General features: G+C 47.0%; 1 long non-coding RNA gene across 2 annotated transcripts; it reads left to right on the top strand.

Moving 5' to 3' along the window:
• The first annotated feature begins 3,989 nt into the window (after positions 1 to 3,989).
• LOC141745172 (uncharacterized) lies at positions 3,990 to 9,635 on the top strand. Of its 2 annotated transcripts, none has more exons than XR_012587691.1 (3): positions 3,990 to 4,189; positions 5,648 to 5,722; positions 9,408 to 9,635. It is a non-coding gene; the product is annotated as an uncharacterized LOC141745172 (long non-coding RNA). The 2 variants fall into 2 exon arrangements; XR_012587690.1 differs by lacking the exon at positions 3,990 to 4,189 and adding an exon at positions 4,730 to 4,819.
• The last annotated feature ends 1,135 nt before the right edge of the window (positions 9,636 to 10,770 follow it).

The following is a 10,770-nucleotide window of genomic DNA, read 5'->3' as shown; positions in this document are numbered from 1 at the left end:
AGCGAAAGAAAACAAACTTTTTCTGGCAGGCGAGGTGAGGTGCCAGGGCTGAGCTGCCCCGGCCGTGGCAGCCGGGCTGGGGGCTTACACCGGGCACTGCGAGGCAGTTTTCTCCCGTCGGGAAATCAGACACTGTCCTGTGAAAAAACGTCACTTTCTCCCGCCACCTCTTTCCGAAGAAAGGATGCACATTTAGGGAGCGATGCCGCACTTCCTCCCCCTGCAAAGCCCCGGCACCGCCACCTTGAACTCGCCATTAGTTCTGCACTTGTCTTTCTTGCTTTAACGTCACTTGAGAAAAAGATAGAGCTAAAAAAGGGGGAAAACAAAGTCAAGCTCGGAGCTGAAACAAAGTCACAAGTCGAGGAAGCACACCTCCTCCCTAATCCTAAAAATTCTGCTCATCCTCTATGCCCAATATTGAGCCTTTCCCGAGAAACCTTCTTGGAGCACAACTCTTGTTAAACCAGAGCTGACAGGGAAACCTCAGGAGAAACAATACAGCTCGGTTCCCAGGGACAACACGTGTTGCCCAATGTTACCCAAATTGTCCGCAATATTGTCAGAGTAAGTATGCGGCAAGTGGCTTTTGCAGTCCCCTGAGAAATTGATAGCTCTTGCGCGCTTTTGATCCTGGACTCTGGTTTAGTCAAGTTTCGGTTTGAAAAAGACAAATGCGAAAGCCTAAATTTTATGACTTCGGGATTTGAATATGAATCTTCGGTCTGGGCACAAGAACACACCAACCCACTGCAAATCAGAGGAGGGAAATCATTATAGCCTGTCATTGGAGTTGTTGTTCTGTCTTTGAAGCATAGTCCAAGAGCAAACTTTCCTGATGAATCGAAGTCGTTAAATTTTAGTGCAGATGAGTTATGGCTTAGCTTCCAAAATAGTACAAATGTTTAATAAAAATGGTCTCATCTGTGGCCTTTTAGAATTGTCTTGTTTCACCAGCGAAAATTAAATTTGGGACATCTCACCCTTTTCTAAATGCCATCTTCCCAGTAAACTCCATTTATTAACATTATCAATTTTCTCTTTCAAGTCTGTCATTCTCATGATTTAAGGAGCCCTCTTTGTCTTAAAAGCGAAGATTTCACAATCGGAAAAAAAGCCGGCTCGAGTCACACAGCTGCGTGATTTCGGAAGCGCGGACAAAAGGCCCCGGGGGCGTGCGTACACCGGGCTAAAAGCCGCTGGGTGGGACAGAGGGGGCCCGGTCCCGCCGGCCGGTGCGGGTGGGGGTGCGGTACCCCCACTTTGCCCAGCCGCCGCTGCTCCCTGGGCTCTGCCCGGCCGGCGGCGTGTGGGGCGGCGATGGTGGGGCCGCCACGCGTGTGCCCGTGCTCCGGGGCCAGCTCCCACCCGCGCCCAGCTCGCCCTGAACTCGCCTCGCACTTCCGAGCGTGGCCGGCCCCGGGGCCGGGCACCTTCCCCGGCGCTTCTCCCGCTCCCCCCGTCCCGTCCCGTCCCGTCCCGCCCGGGGAGCAGCCGGAAACGCCGGGGTAGTTTGCACATTCGACATGAATTTCAGTGAAACCAGATGCCAGTGTCTAAATTAATACTAGTGTTTTGCAGATTCTATAACCATTAAAGCATCGAATTAATTAAGTTCTGCGGCTTTCTTTAAGTCGAACGCTATCGCTTTATTCCCATCGATGGGAGGCGGGTCAGCGCACTCGGGCACAGTCATCAGATACTTTCCAGAAGTTTATCTGTACATCAGAACACGTTCTGAACCGATTCCAGGAACACTCTGCTTCTTATCCATGAAGCCTGCAAGCTTTGGAGAGAGTACGGTATAAATAGCGCGGACAAGCCTGTAGTTGCAGCAGAGCAGACCCCAGCCCTCCCAACCTGGCCATTTGAAGGAGTATTTGGATCTGTCCCTTTTTTTTTTTTTAATTTTTTTTTTTTTAGGCGGCGGGCGGGCTTGGAGCTCTTTTAGCTTTTGAGCTTTTGCTTTTCTGAGAGTTTTTGCTTTTTTTCTTTTTTTTTTGGAGAGGCACTTTCCCGTAACCCCGCCCCGACACAGCTAGGTAAAGTCAACAGGCTAGGTCTAAGCTACAAATGTTTTAATGGGAGAGGGATTGGCTGGGGACCTCTCTCGTTCACCCCCTTGCAAACAAAAAATAAAAAGTTTCCTAGAGAACAGGAAAGCCCTGATGACCTTACAATTCACCCCGCACATTAAAACAGTGGCTGCACGGCTGCCTGCCTGAGAAGAAAAAGCAATAGTCTTAAGAGGAAATTGAAACAAGGACATTTCTGCTGAGATCGGAGTTGGTCTGGTACATCTTTTGGATCAGATCAAGACAACTGGGTTTGATTTTTACTTGGCTTTACAGGGAACACTGGGAAGAGAAAACCGCAATCAAGGTGGGGCCCAGGGCTTCAGAAGCGAGCAGCTGACGAGCCCTTTCCCTCCGCACCAGCGCGGTGCCTCACGCTGAGCAGAAGGGGCAGGTAGAGCTGAGCCCCGCTCCCGGCTCCTGCGCCGCACGCCGGCACCGGCGCACGTCCCTGGAGGGGCTGCGGGTCTCTGCTGAAAAAGGTTCACCCTGACCCCCCCACTCCCGGATCCCTGGGGCCGCGAGTGGACCCCGTGTCCCGACCCCTCTTCCGCCCCCTCCCGCGGAGCTTCAAAGGTTGTCCTTCTGCGGGGGTTTCCGCCGGCCTCGGCCACTGCCTGCTCGCCCTGAAATAGCAATCCCATCTGGCGCAGGGGGGATCTCGCCGCCAGGTTTCCTCCTTCCGAGAGGAGCTGCGCCCTGCGAAGTGGCGTTACAAGGGGGGAAACAGAACAGCAAAACTTTGGCAGGGGGAGAGAACGGCAGGTCAAAATGCAGGCGGGAGGCAGAGGCAGGGTTTTCTCTGGCTGCTGGGGATCAGAAGGAGAGGGGTGCCTTTTCAGCAGACTTTCAGAGAAACCACAGGAGGAGGGAGAAACTTGCTGCGTAGGACACTTCGGTGCTGGGTAGCTGCGTGCAGCAACGCCTGAGCAACGGAGATGAAGGCGCAGCAACTTAGGCTTTATTTCCCCCGTGCTTAATCCCACGATTGCCATTACCCCTGCATGCCTTCCCCTGCGCGTCCTCATTGAGTTAATAAAAGAAAAAAAAAAAAAAAGAAAAAAAAAAAGAAGATAACTGTACCAGAGGCCTTTGAAAAGTTGAGCACATCATCCCGGGGTTGGCGTTTAGGCACAACGCTCCGCGTCGCGTTACTCGCCCGGCTGGGGGGCTGGAGCTACCGCGGCCCGGCCGCCCTGCGCGCCCGCGGAAGGGCAGCGCGGAGCTTGGGGGGGCGGGGGGAGGCCGACCTGGCAGCCCCTCTCTCGCCTCCACCCCGACATAACGGCTATCGCGACACTCGCCTGCGGGGCCAAGGGGAGAGGCTGGAGACTGCTCCTGTGCAGGGCGACTCCCCCGATATGCTCGGAAATGGGAAGGTTTTCTGGCTTCGCATGGCCAGATCTGGGGCCGAGCTCGCCAAGACCCTCTCAGGAATGTAAATGTTTCGGTTTTTCCTATGAGAAAAAAAAAAAACCCTGCCCCGGGGCAAGTCCCTGCGCGGGAGTTTGTTGACCACGTCCAGTCCCTCCCCGCAACCACATCCCCTCGCTAAGGGACATCGTCGAGCTCTGATGGTAAAAGGAGAAACGACTTCATTGCCAAGGGTCACATTTCTAGTAGCAAAGCGCTGTTAATATTTTAATTACCTTAAAAAAATAACTCGATTAAAAGATGCAGTTTATTGGAATAATGCGAGTGTATTTCAAAGAAATCAAATACCCAGAGTTAATCAATATTCAGACACTCGAGGCTACAAAGCTAGGTGAAAACAAAGCCTTTTTCAGCAGAGTAGCAGTAATGTGCGGCACCTGAAGTAAGTCACTGCTGGGGAGCTCTGTCAGACACTACTAATTAACCTACTTTTCAACTGAGTTGATGTCAACTTTTTGTAAGCCAGGAGAGAGACGCACTTTTCCTCGGATTTCATCCTCGCCCATCGCGGCCCTTCCCCGCGTCGCCCTCCCGGCTCCGCGGCTCCGCCGCGGCCGCGCAGGGAGGCTCCGGGCAGCCCCGGCGGGGCGGCGCTCCCGCTCGCCGACCCCAGCCCCGGCAGTGAGACACCCCCCACCCCGCCATGTGCTCCTGGGGGCGGGCAGCAGCAGTCAGGCAAGGTACGCGGTGTTGGGCTTTTTATTTAGCATGGGTTTTGGAGCGCGCTAGCGCAGCACCGATTGCAATGTCTCCCCCGCTCCCCAGGAGTGACCCTCTGCCTCCTAAGCGCTACAGGGCGGTGGGCGGTCGGGGGCAGCCTCCCTTCGACCCTCGGACTTTCAGTAAAGACCCAGCTCTTCGCGTGGGAAAGCAGCCCCTTTTCTAGGGGGGTGTAACGCGGAACTGTTTGTTTTACTTTAAGAAACTTCATCAGAGCAGGAAGACAATGCTAAATTGCCCCTCGGCAAACCCAGGAGCGCGCCTCTTATGGAGTCTTTAATTTAACAACACGAAAAGCTCCTAAATAGTGCCTCCCCTCGCCCCTAACGAACTAAGACCCTTAAATTTCTCATACAGAAACAAACAAAAAGAGAGACCTAGTCTTTCTTTCTACTGCATCTTTCCTAAAGCAACAACAAAGCTAGATACCCCACCCCCTCTGAATTTACATAACTCTTTAATTAGGTACAGACCTGTGCCAATTTATATCACCTGTTAGTCTGGCCCATGGCTATATATATATGAGTGAGCACTTCTCATTCCTGTTGAATGCTTCTGCTAAGTGAGAGAGAAGAGCTGGAAGGTTACTGGTAGGTAGTTCGGACTGGGGCTGTAAATACAAGAAAATTAGGAAATTGTAGAATAAATCAGCGTGTTTGATAACAGCTTTAGGGTGTGATTTGTAAGGAAAGATAGCACAAAAAAGATTTAGTGTAGAGAGAATAAAGCTTAGAAGAACCTCTGAATAGAGAAAAAGTTATTGCTAAGGAAAAGAACTGAGTGCTTTCTCCACAGTAGACAGCAGAAGAAAGTGGGCTTAAATTATAGCAAAGGTGATTTGGGGTAGAGATAGATCAGGGTCCTCAGCTGCAAGGAGAGGTAAGTGCTGGAACTGATCCTAGGAAGCTTTTGGGGGCTCCATCCGTGGCAGAGGAGCCAGGCAAGCACAGAGGTTATGTGAGCGTGGGGATCCTGCCTTGAGGCAGAAGAGTCATTCTTCAATCTCTCTAGCTATATCCAATCTATTTTAGGTAAGAGAAGTGTCGGGTTTGGTACTAAAGTAAAATAAAGCCAAAGAACTCAATCTTGTAGCATCAGTATGTTCAAGGGGAAGAAGCTCAGAGCGTGTACGGCTCCTCTGATGTTGCTCCCAGCAAGTGGGACTAGCTTTAAGGATACTAAAGTAGGCTTTGGCAGCTGAGGGTGTATTTTAAGTATTTAATTATGTGCTTACCATACTAAGCAGTAAAGGACAAGCCAAGAGAAAGACTGAACTTTGCAGGGTGGGAGGACTGCAGCTCCAACTAGGAGTTGGAGTTGTGAGGTCCCCAACTAACGTGTGTGTCACTCAGGTTGCTTTGGACCATGTCCTGAGGTGCAGGGACGTTCCTAACTTAAGAATCCCTTTTACTCTGTAGGTGACCACTTTCCCAAAACAAGTAAGGATCTAACTTTTGAAATCGGCGTGGGCACTAGCAGCTCTGTATGTCTGTGTGAGTATTTTAATTTGAAATGTCCAGGCCTCTTTATTTTAATTCTGCTACCCACCAGACCACTAGGAACAAGATTCATCACGTACCCAAATGCTGGAAGTTTAACTGATTTTACACCTCTGACATAAATAAAACCCCAGCTTTTTCTTAACTGGGGGCTGAGGGGGGAAAAAAGTTCTCTGGGAGCTTGATTTCTCAATGTGTTGGAGGAAGCGTGAAAGGGGTGGTGAGAAATATGGACAGAGCTTTTTCTAATGGACAGCAGAACACAACTCTGTGGTGCTCTTCCCTGGAATTTAGTTGTCATCCAAGTGTTTTCCATGAGCAATAACATTCCAGATATAACCACCTGGTAGCACTGGGTACAGCTTCAGATTTTAAAACGATTTTTTGCTTATATGAACCTGAAAACGTTCTTTCTACTGGGAGACAAGCTGTTTGGTGAAGAACTCCCACTCTTTCCTCTGCTTTGATTTAAGCTTTTTTTTTTTTCATTTACTAACATGCTTATGGAAATAATTTGGAAACATATTGTATCTTTTAAAGTTTGAGATATTGTGCCATTTTTTCTTAAGTGAAGTCATTGTGGGGGTTCTGCCTAAACAGTGGACGTGCAGAAAGCTTCATGTATTTCACGGGTTGATGGGTATGGGTTTTGGTACGGCATTTCCCCTCCTGCTTGTTGCACAATTATGCATTAACTTTTCACTTTTCATTTAAAAGAAATAAGAAAAACTTGAGTCTAGCAGTCCCAGTCACAGAGATTACTATATATAAATAACCCCCAAAGCTAAACCAACGCATTATTGCCGGTTTGGGTTTGAGGGAAGCTGAAATAAGCTGTAGGTATGAACAACCCCATGTATTTTAACAGATTGCTAATTCATAAGTAAAAAATAAATTGGGAAGAATGCTGTATAAAATAAATACCATACGCATGACCCATCAGCATGTTGTTACTTTTCACGTTGGATTATATTAAGGCTTCAAGATCTGTCATTTACCTTAAGCTACCAGGAAACACCTGGCTCTTTTAACAAAATGCAGTAGAATTTGGGGATTTCAGTCCCATTTGCTCCACGAAGGTATCCAGGACTCTTAAGTACACGACAGAAAGAACAAACTTTACGTGTGATAATTTCATTTTGAAAAGTTTGCCATGCATGTGTTTTAATAAGATAAACACAAGCACATGAGCAGTGCAGCAATTATGATGCCAGACAGTCATTTGTATTGAATAGGTCGTTTAGAATGGAATTCTGGCAAGTGTAAATGTCTGCTGTGCCGCTTACAGCTTCTCTTGGGCACAATAAGATTTGTGAAAATGTTTTCTACTTGGTGTTTCTTGAACAAACATTTTCTTTGGAGTAGTCAGGGATGTGTGTCTTTTTCTTGTTTGTTCTCCCTGAGCACAAATGACAACATAATTATTGCATACAAGGTGGTGGTGGCGTTGAGGGACTTTCAGCGTATTTGTGATTTTTTTCTTCTTTTTTTTTTCCCCTCCTAGCTAAAATTTTTCAGAAATGTATTAATTGTCTGTATAACTCATATACAAACCCTACAATTTATGAAATTACTATTATTATGGAGGATGGATACTGACAATTTTGCTTTCATATACTGAGAACTTATTTTTGCTTTCATATGCTGAGAACTGTTCTGTTGTTGACTTCATGAAATCTCGTAGCTTTCTGTCTAGGAAATAGCATTGCAATTTGGATTTCGCCTGTACAGACAACAGACACGCACAGGAAGGGGTTCTTTTTTTTTTTTTGGTGGGGAGGTTGTCTTATGTGACAATCAAGCAGAAAATCTGGTGTACTATTACTTGTGCAAAAAATGACAGATTAAAACATGATACAGGACGGTACTTTGAGTCATGAGCTAGTAAGGGAGCAATAGCATATGTCCAACCTCTGCGGCAAATAGTCTACTTGACATTCTCTGGGGTCCCGGTCTCTAATTATCCAGAGAGCAAACATGGCTGATGAAACCAGTGGAGAGGAGATGGGAAGGGGCTTGTGCTGTGCCTTGCCCTAATACAACCATGATGAGCATCGTAGCATAGGCTGCAAGCTGGAGCTTGGGCGCGCTCCTGAGTTCTACAGGCTGCAAGACCAGCTTGTCCTTCCCAGGCTTTTCTCCTGACTCCAAGGCTGATACCCAGTTTGGTAAAGAGTAGGTAACCTCTTCTGGCAAATCATCATAAATCAGTACAGCTCAAAAGTTTAGTGGTCAAGGACTGACGTTTCTGGAGAGCACTATGGCAAAACAAGAACCAGCAGAATTCCCAGATCATCCACTTTTGGACAGTTTATGAAGGGGAAAGAGTCATGAGTTATGGGAGTTCAGCAAATAACTTTTTATTTTTATAATTATTGTCTCAGGTCCATACACACCGCAGACGTAGCTAAAAGTAACTATTGCAGTAACTAACACAACTGCTGCAGAATCTTGTGGTGAGGTGCGTTTGTATGGATGCTTATGCTTTTTGAGCTGCCGTTGGCTTCTGTGCTGTGTGAAGCCGAGGTGGTTGGGGGGTGGGGGGGGAATGCAGTAGCTGGTACATATGGTTCTGTTAAAGTGCTGGTGATGGCTGGTGCAAACAGCCTTGCTGACACCTGCGCATTTAATCTTGTCCTTCAAGGGCTGGTTCACTTTGCTTTCAGACCCGCAGATTGAGACTGGCTGTTCAAGGACTTACACTCAGTTATGTGTCTGCCACTCGGCAAGGAGGGAAAATGTCTCTCTGCTGCTGTCTCAGAAACGCGAGTTCGCTGATCGCTTCCAGGAAGAGCATTCCTTTAGCAGCCGTGGCACTGGATACCATGGCTTAGTTTCAAAAAGGCGAAGCTGTTAGTAATGTGATGCCTGGGCATTTGCAGGTCTGTTCCCTACTGTTTGGGGTGGAGGACAAGGCAAAAGGTGTTTTCTAGACAGCAAGGTCCTCCTAAAAAGATATCACTGTGAGTTCCCTTACTTTATATACATGAATTTAAAACTTGAGTTATTCTTGCCCTGCATTCAATATTTCTGGGGAGAGGGGCCATGCCCTCGTTCTTTAGGAAAAGATGTGTGTGTCCCTTTTTCTTTTTTTTTCTGCATTGTTACCCTTCTTAAACCTGAAAGGCAATCTCCCGGTTGCGGTGGGACCCTTGCCTTGCTTGGTGTGCCCTGGGGTGGGCTTGCTTTGTGGTGAAAGACTCTGGATTTGATCTCGTTATTTTTGTTTTGGCTTGCATGCACTTGTTTGGAGTGTTGCTGATTGTATCCTTCATCACATTAGAACAGATACCAAACTCTCTTTTTCTGAACATCAGCTCTGTGTAGAGGCAATGAGATAAATTTCCGGACCAAGGATTTCTGATATTCTGGAGGCCTCTAATTTCAGATCACTGTCACGCTGGTGAACAACAAGGACCTCTGCAGGCTTCAGATTTATGTGTAGCAGAGAAAAAAAAAAAAATAAAATTGAGCCTCTAGATATGATATGTCTGGCCTAATTCTGGTATGGTCCAGTGAGCTGTGCAGTGTTCTGCTTGATTTACCTCAATGTAAACAGTGTCTGATCTCCTCTCCCATACTGGTCTGGTCCCCCCTCCTTAGGTAAGGAAATCAGGAGAATTTTTGATCCCCATAGTTGGAGCAGTGGCCTGACCTCCCACAACTTGTTTTATTTCAGGGACTCCCCAGCCAAATCTCCTGTGTTCAATTGGATGCCGCTGCTTCCAGGATGTGCTGTTCATGTTCACCCTGCTGTGCTGGCACTTCTCTGCATGCCTTTAGTATGTCTGTGATGTTACGAATACCCCAAGATATATGGATTGCCTTTATCGCAGTTTGCTTGAATTCCTTCTTTATTTTTTTAATGGATCACATAGATCTGATAAACAAACATTTGTTTTCATCTAAATCATAGACTGGGATGACTCTTTTGGCCTTTTGGCTGTCTGCTTGTTTGTGTGTGTGTAAAGTGCAGAGTGCTTTGTAGAAATTCAGTACTGCAGGAAGAAAATACCTTTCAGATGTGCTTTCACTAAAAAAAAAAAGTTTCTCATTATTTTCCAACATTATGCATAGTTATGGTATTCAGATTTAATTACATACAGAATAAATATAACGCAGACCCCAAACTGGTGAGATCAGCTTTCAATCACAGCAGGCCATAAGCTCTAGTAATTAACCGTACCTCCACAAACCATCCCCACTAATAAATCCAGGGAAAAAAGAACACAGTGGAGGAAAAAAGGAGAAATGAAAAATACAAGGTTTGATAGCAAAGGGCCAAACAGCACCCTGATGCATACACAATGTATCCCTCAGAAAACATATGGTGGTAAAGGATTTGTTTTCCAAACTCAAGAGCCTGAATCTGGGGATCTGTAAGCAAGAGCCGAGGGCTGTATTTAAGTCAGCGTTTCTTTGAAACGAAGATGTGTCGGAGAGCTGTGTGGTGACTCAACTCCCTGTCCCTTCACCCGTCAGTCCCTGAGCCCCTTGCGGGAGGATGGTGGATGAAGAGCCAAGGGAGGTAGCTGGCAAGTGGTGTGAGCTTTGCTGAGGAGCTGATGCAAGGCAAGGAGGTCTGGACTGTCCCCCTAACATGGGAGCTGGCAGCACCCACTGCAAAACCCGAGTCGAGAGACCGAGAGTAAATATGGACTGTCCTCTCCTGCTTGGGATGCTAGGGCTTCCCATGAAACATCAGGTTGCTTTTCAGTGGTGTTTGAAATTTTCCACTCGGCTTTTGATGTGGCACACGCAGCCTTTGCAAGTCCCTAAACTGGAGTCTTAACAAAAGGGATATAAAGCAAGGAGTCACTCTTCAGTTAAAAACAAACAAAATTAAAGAGATTCTAAATGAAACAATGGCAATTGTAGAAAGATCACCTGTTTCATTCCAGTCAGGCCCCCAGAGATATTAAACACACTTACTTCACAGACTTAATTGCCTCAGGATGAGGCAATCCTGTATATCTTTTTTAGAACCATTAATAACCTACTTCACCTGATTGCAGCAAGTATTTTATTAGAGGATTTGTCAA

This window comes from Larus michahellis, chromosome 6 (assembly GCF_964199755.1).
Source record: "Larus michahellis chromosome 6, bLarMic1.1, whole genome shotgun sequence".
Lineage (NCBI taxonomy): Eukaryota > Metazoa > Chordata > Aves > Charadriiformes > Laridae > Larus > Larus michahellis.
This window is presented reverse-complemented; position numbering and strand designations above follow the sequence as displayed.